Source organism: Rhinopithecus bieti, unplaced genomic scaffold (genome assembly GCF_001698545.2).
Source record: "Rhinopithecus bieti isolate Rb0 unplaced genomic scaffold, ASM169854v2 scaffold_19, whole genome shotgun sequence".
Lineage (NCBI taxonomy): Eukaryota > Metazoa > Chordata > Mammalia > Primates > Cercopithecidae > Rhinopithecus > Rhinopithecus bieti.
Window position 1 is genome coordinate 4,646,881 of NW_016803360.1, and position 6,837 is coordinate 4,653,717.

Consider the following 6,837-nt stretch of genomic DNA (forward strand, 5'->3'; position numbering starts at 1 on the left):
CTTATTTCATCCCTTATCTATAACTGTAAAAGACAGACGTTCCCAAAGAGGCCATTTTAGAGACCTCCCCTTGGGAACACATTCTCTTTCTCAGGGATGTTCCTCGCGGAGAAAAAGATGTTCCAGCAATATTTCTCCTATTTACTTTTGAAAGAAGAGAAATATGGCTCTGTTCCACCCGGCTCTCAGGCAGCCAGACCTAATGGTTATCTCCTTTGTTCCCTGAACATAGCTGTTATCCTGATCTTTTTTCAAGGTGACCAGATTTCATATTGTTTAAACAATTTGTGCAGTTAACACAATCATCACAGGGTCCTGAGGTGACATTCATCCTCAGCTTATGACAATGACGGGATTAAGAGATTAAAGAAAAGACAGGCATAGGAAATCACAAGAGTATTGACTGGGGAAGTGATAAATGTCCATGAAATCTTCACAATTTATGTTCAGAGATTGCAGTAAAGACAGGCATAAGAAATTATAAAAGTATTACTTTTGGGAACTAATAAATGTCCATGAAATCTTCACAATTTATGTTCTTCTGCCATGGCTTCAGCCAGTCCCTCTGTTCAGGGTCCCTGACTTCCAGCAGCAAAGAGGGAAAGAAAACGGAATGAGAAGAAAAATGAAAGTAGATGAATATAAAAGACAGCAGGGGGATATCTGAACATCAATGGGATTAATATTTCCAAGCAATGATTGTGGAAGCAAATAAATGTTCTTAAAATTCTTCTTCTACTATAAGTCATAGGTATTCATGTAACTAAATAAACTAAGAACATTACCCATAAATGTAATCACCCCCTTTTACAATTACGTATAATTACATATTAGTGTCAATTCTGATGGTGTTTAGTCATTTATTGAATATATAGAACAGGCCAATAAATGAATGTAAGAAATGACAAAATCAATTGTGTGTGTGCTTGTGTACACTTTTGCATGTGTGTGTGTGTGTGGTGCTGTCTCTCCTCACCTTCCCTTTCAGCCCTGTTAGGAGGAACTCACTGTAGAGCCTACATCACAGTGTGAGGAACTGATGATTAATGAGGGAGAGTGTTTTCAAATCTAAGGTTCTTCATGATCGCTAAACAGTAAAACCACAGGGAACAACAGCACACCTGTGCCAGTACTACCTAAAAATGAAAAATTGAGAAGAGTGTCGCCTTTTCCTCCTTTGTGTTTCCATAGGAGAGAAAAATCTTTCAAAAGTTGATGGATATTTTGACATCTGGTGCTAAGCCCAAGTCCCATAACTGTTCCATAAATATGCTTCAAAATTTAACATGCTCTCTAGCTGGGTGCCTGGGAACTTTCCTGCATCAAAGTATTTATGAGTGATAGATAAACTACAGTTGTAAAGATGTTTGTGGGTGTTTTCAAAGATGGTTTCATGTCCCCCTGCCAGATTTCTATAGGTAGCTTGAACACACTTGGTGTTGTACAACAACCTGTACTTCTAAATAAAAATAAAATTCTGAAATGTTTCAAACATTCACTGAAGTCCATGTTATTTCCATTAATGCCTTTGTCTTTTTAATGCAGTCCTTAGATTTCCCAATCAATTTTCACCGACTTTCTAATTTGGACTTCAGTAATATGCAGCAATCTCATCAGAAAATACATTTAGCACATGGCTAAATTACTGAATTGGAATTTCATTTTCTTTGGCATTTTAAGATAGTCTGAGTAAACTGATAGTAAATGCTTTGGGGACAATAGACCTCTTTTATCAGTGTACAGCTCTCCACTCAGTGTTAAATTATTTCTTGAAATGGGTAGTTGGAGAGAATAACATTGAGAAGAGAAACATTAAATATGTTTGACTAAGCTAAGAGCCCCAGAATATATTTTAAATTAGTAGGTTCAGTATTATCACCCTTAATCTAGTTCACTCACAAATATACTGTGTTGTGGGATAGCACATTTTTCAAATAAATAGGGACAGAGCAGCAGAATTAGCTGACACTAACTGAATGGCAATTTTATGGATTTATTTTTCTGTTGAAATGAGCTCCTAGCGATAAATGTAGAAGACTCTGGAAATGGACTGGTACAATTCAGAAATCTGCAGAAGCTCCTTGACTTATGATGAGGGTATGTCCTGATAAACATATCATAACTTGAAAAGATCCTAAGTTAAAAATACATGTAATGCCCCTAACCTATTGAACATCATAGCTTAGCGTAGCCTACCTTAAAAGTGCTCAGAATATTTACTGTAGCCCATGGTTGGGCAAAGTAATCTAACACAGGGCCTATTTTACAATAAAGTGTTGAATATCTCTTGTAATTTATTGGACATTGAGCTGAAAATGAAAAGCAGAATGGTTCTATGGGTACTCCAAGTACGGTTTCTAATGAACAGGTATTGCTTCCACACTATTGCAGTCAAAAAAGTCGTGAGTCAAATTATAGTAAGTTGGGGTCATCTGCATTTTCTATATTTTGGTGACAACTTCTTGGTTTAAAATAAAACATCTAGGTGCAGAATTAGAGTGAAATATCAGGGGTGGAAGGGCCGTAAGGCATGAGGGTGACATACACCCAAGGACACATATTTGAAACCTCATGTTCTACGTCAACCTAGCCTTCCTTTTTATTCCTCTTCTGCTCCTACATGAAAGAGGAAACAGTCCCTAATGCCAATTTCAGATGCTCCCCATGTTAGTTCTCAGTACTTCATGCTTGTTTAAAATGTGTGATCTTTTCCTATTATTTCTAAAACCTCCTAGATAACTCACCTTTTCACTGTTGTTGCAATCTCTCCATATTGTTCTGCAGAAAAATGCTGCTGACTTGTAACCCATCCTTCCTCTTTTTTTTTTTTTGTCTTTCCATTGGCAAAGTCACATGGTATGGTTGTGAGTCAATACCATAATAGAACATTAACATACATATGCATATCAGGATATTAGAGAAAATATGACGAATAAAGCAACTGTATAATTTGCAGCACCATCCAAAAAATGGTAAAATTTCCATCACTGCTCTCTTACATAAATATATTTTTAAAGATTAAAAGCATGTGGGAAGATATACTAAACCAATCTGTTTTATCTAAATCAGTATGATTTACTTTGTCTACATATTTGTAGCCAATTTTTAGTCAATAAAAGTTATTTATACATACACACACACACACACACACACATATATATACACACATTACACACACACACAAACGAATTCCTCAGCTAAGCATATTGCTATATAGATACAGTGTAATGGGTTTTGAAGGATAAACAGTTGTTCCCTTAGGAAACAGAAGAAATAGCCCAATTTTCAATCTACTGCATATATTTTCAGTGAAATTAGTGGGATATCTTTATGCAAGAAAGATTTATCAAGAAGGGCGATGGGTGATATTTGGTCTTCATTCAAAAAAGTTGCTTTGACCTCAAGTGAAACTACTGAGAAGAACAGAAAACAATACTGTATGTTATATTCAGGAGCTGAAGCACATTTATTGTGACATTTGATGACAGTATAATAATGTGCCTTGGTACCATATTATTTGGTGTGCCATTCTTAGATCTTATGTTGCCATAACAACAGAATATGTGTGTGTGTTTAGTAGAAAGACAATCCTTTTTTTTTCCAGTCAGTTTTTTCTTTGATCTATAGAACTCGCTTCTTTTCTCTGAAGTTTTCACAATACAGCGTGATAGAAGGAGCACAGGTAATAATTACAGAAACTTCAAGAGAAAAAGAATACATGTGTTAAATGAAAGCGTTAAGCTCCTTGCCTTGTGTCCTAAGACATTTAAAGATGATTGAAGTGATTCCTGTCTGTATCTCTCATAATGCCCTTTTCCCCTTATCAGAGACAAACTAAATATACAAAGGTTATAGCTTTCTTGATTAATCTATGTGACAGGGGCAAATTGCCTGTTTTCTTTTGTTCCTTTTTTTTTTTTTTTCCTATGGAGTGCCAGAGGCAGGGAACTCCTATGCTTCACCAGTGACTCATAAGAAAACTTAATAGAAAGTCTCTACTGCCCACTGGCCCTGCAGTACCTGATTGATGTGGTCCCAAAGTAAAGTAGGCTAACCTTCATTGAACCAAGCACTGCAGAGGCATGGGAAGAAGTATGGGAGAAGGAGTCCTAGTACTCTGGCAATGAGGAAAGTAAGTCTGCTATTTTGCTGTTAGTTGTGTTATCTATATTTTTGAAGACAATCTTTTGTTATCATTGTTACCTGTAGAGTTACTGCATTTTTACAGTAACTGTATTATCTGTAGTAACTGTATTTTGTAGTTACTGTATTATCTTAGTAGTTACAAAATATAGGTGTCTGTGAAACCCTCAGTTTTCCAGATTGTAACATGGATTTAATAACACATAATATTTTTGGTGAGAATTATATTAAATAATCTATGCAAATGTTTAAAAGACTACCTAGAAAAAACTTTGAGCATAATCAATGATAATTACCATAATTACATGAAGGGATGTGGAAAACACTGAAGGGGGTCTTTGGGCTACTGTTGAGCTGATGACATATGCTCTTTACCCTGAAGTCACTCTTCCCCTTTTCCTGCAGTATAGAAGAGTTCATCAAGTTTTCATTTGATAATCCAGTTCACGTTTGATAATCTTCTTGCTAACTATCACCCATGACCCAAGCCAGCACAATAAGCTGTTAAGAGGCACTATGCTAGGTATTTAATACTTTGCAGCATTTACTATGGTGATGTTGGGCATGGAGTTACTAATAAAATCATTATTTTAGATATTTTACAATTTCAAAGAAACACCACATGTATTTTCAATACTAATTATGTACACACATTTAATATTTGATATGAATATCTTATCAGTGGTCCTCAAATCCAGCTGCACATCAGAATCAGAATCACCATGGAGAGTATTGCAAATATAGGTTTATGGGCACCGCAACACTGATGTTCTGATTTGGTAGGAAAAAAGTAGGGCCACAAAACCTGTATCTTGACAACTTCTAAGACTATTCTGATACAAAATCCAGTTTGAGAATTAGAGTTCTGTAGTAGTTATAGTACTTAAACTTATATTAACTTTGTGATAAACACACACACACACTCACACATACACACACACGCCCTATTTGGTACTTTAATTTTTCTTCTCCTTATGTATTTACAGCAATGCTATGAAGGAGACAATATGATACCCTACATGACAAAACATAGGATGTACTGTATTTGCTTTTAGCACAATTGAAAGACATGCCAGAAAAAATGTAGACCTGAGAGAAAAAGATTCTATAATGCTTTGCAAAATTATCATTCTTTTAATCATGTAAAAGGACTGAATTTAATTTTGCAAGTTTTATTTTCTTTGCATGTTAAGTATTGAAATATCTTCAATATTGTGATCTCTTCAAATTTATCTCAGCAAAAAACAAGGGCTATATTCTATCATTGTGGCCTATTTTGTATTTCTATTTATGAGGTAGGCCATCATTATAATGTTAAGTAATTAATGAGATATGAATAGTGAAATTATTATGAGGCTTTAAATCATTTAAAGTCTATTCAGTATTATTACATCTTTGACAAAGGAAAATAAAATTCATGATGAAAAAGAGAATTACAACCTCATCTAAACTAATCTAACTGTGGTTTTTAAATATCACTTGGATCGACACATTAGCTCTCCTTGGTAACTGTCAGTCTCAACATATAGGTGATTGACCTAACTATAGTATTCACCATAACTCCTTAGCTACAGCTGACAGGACTGAAAATTGTGTAGCATTATTTCTCATATGTCTAACGTGGTCCTGCATGTTAACATTGGCTAGTTGAATGCATGTTCCCTAAAAGAATCCCTCCTTCAAATTTGAGCTCCCATGTAATCTGTTTAGATTTTGTTTTCTTCAGTTTCAATTAACTGGCCAAATCCAACCTAACCTTGTAGAGGAAACAACTAGTAATAGTGTTATCAAAGGACTCAAACAGGCATGTGTGTTTAGACATTTTGGTATATTCTGTTCTGCTTATGTATAGGAGATGGTTCATGAAGCCATTTGAAAAAGTTACTTTCCCAGTTACAAGCTAAACTCTGTGATGACAATTTCTTTAAGCTATCCCCATCCATTCAGAGCACTTGGGCCTTTTCTTGCATTCTACATTTTTCAGTATGTGTGCCAGCTTGTCCTCTATCCTCTGAATTCACCCAGTTCAAGTCCCGGTTTTAAAAATTTTATTAATTATACTCTTAAAAGAAGATGTTATAAATTCTATATAAGAACAAATATGCAGTCATGACTGCCCATTTTATCACAGTAACTATGACACTAAGAAACAGAGAATAAAAGTTTGCAAAATTGGGAATAAAATGACTTAGATTTTACTCCATAAATCTGTGGTAATCTTCGCCAGTTCTTATTACACTAAGCCGTTGTTCCCTCATGTGTAAATGGGAATAAATATGCTTACCTTCTGCTTCACAAGGTGGTTATGAGTTTAAAATAAGGTAATTTACGTGAAGATGCTTTGGAATTGTGAAGCATTATATAGAAAAATTATGTTATTAAAATAAGTAACTTCCAATTTAATATCTCAGCTGTATAGAGTAAAAGATTGAATAGGCTTTTGTATACAGCAGATTTGGCCAGGAATCAGTACCATGACTTCTGTGAAATATGTCTAATAATGTCTAAAAGTTAGGACTTCTCTGAAGATTAATAAGATCAAGTTTATCTCTTGACTGCCTCTCCCCTCCAATCTTTACTTCCTAAAACTTATCCTGTTTTCCAAAGCCATACATCTCAGGCTTTTGCACATAAAACTTTGATTGTATAACCATATATCTATAAAAATACACCCCCCATATATATATATATATA

At 34.8% G+C, this 6,837-nt stretch overlaps 1 long non-coding RNA gene across 1 annotated transcript in view; it reads left to right on the forward strand.

The window, feature by feature from the left end:
* Positions 1 to 3,607: 3,607 nt before the first annotated feature.
* Positions 3,608 to 6,837, forward strand: part of LOC108534207 (uncharacterized) — a 17,874-nt gene continuing 14,644 nt past the window's right edge. Inside the window, exons 1-2 of the long non-coding RNA XR_001886917.1 lie at positions 3,608 to 3,682; positions 3,933 to 4,132. This is a non-coding gene — a long non-coding RNA (uncharacterized LOC108534207). The remainder of the gene's footprint in view (positions 3,683 to 3,932; positions 4,133 to 6,837) is intronic.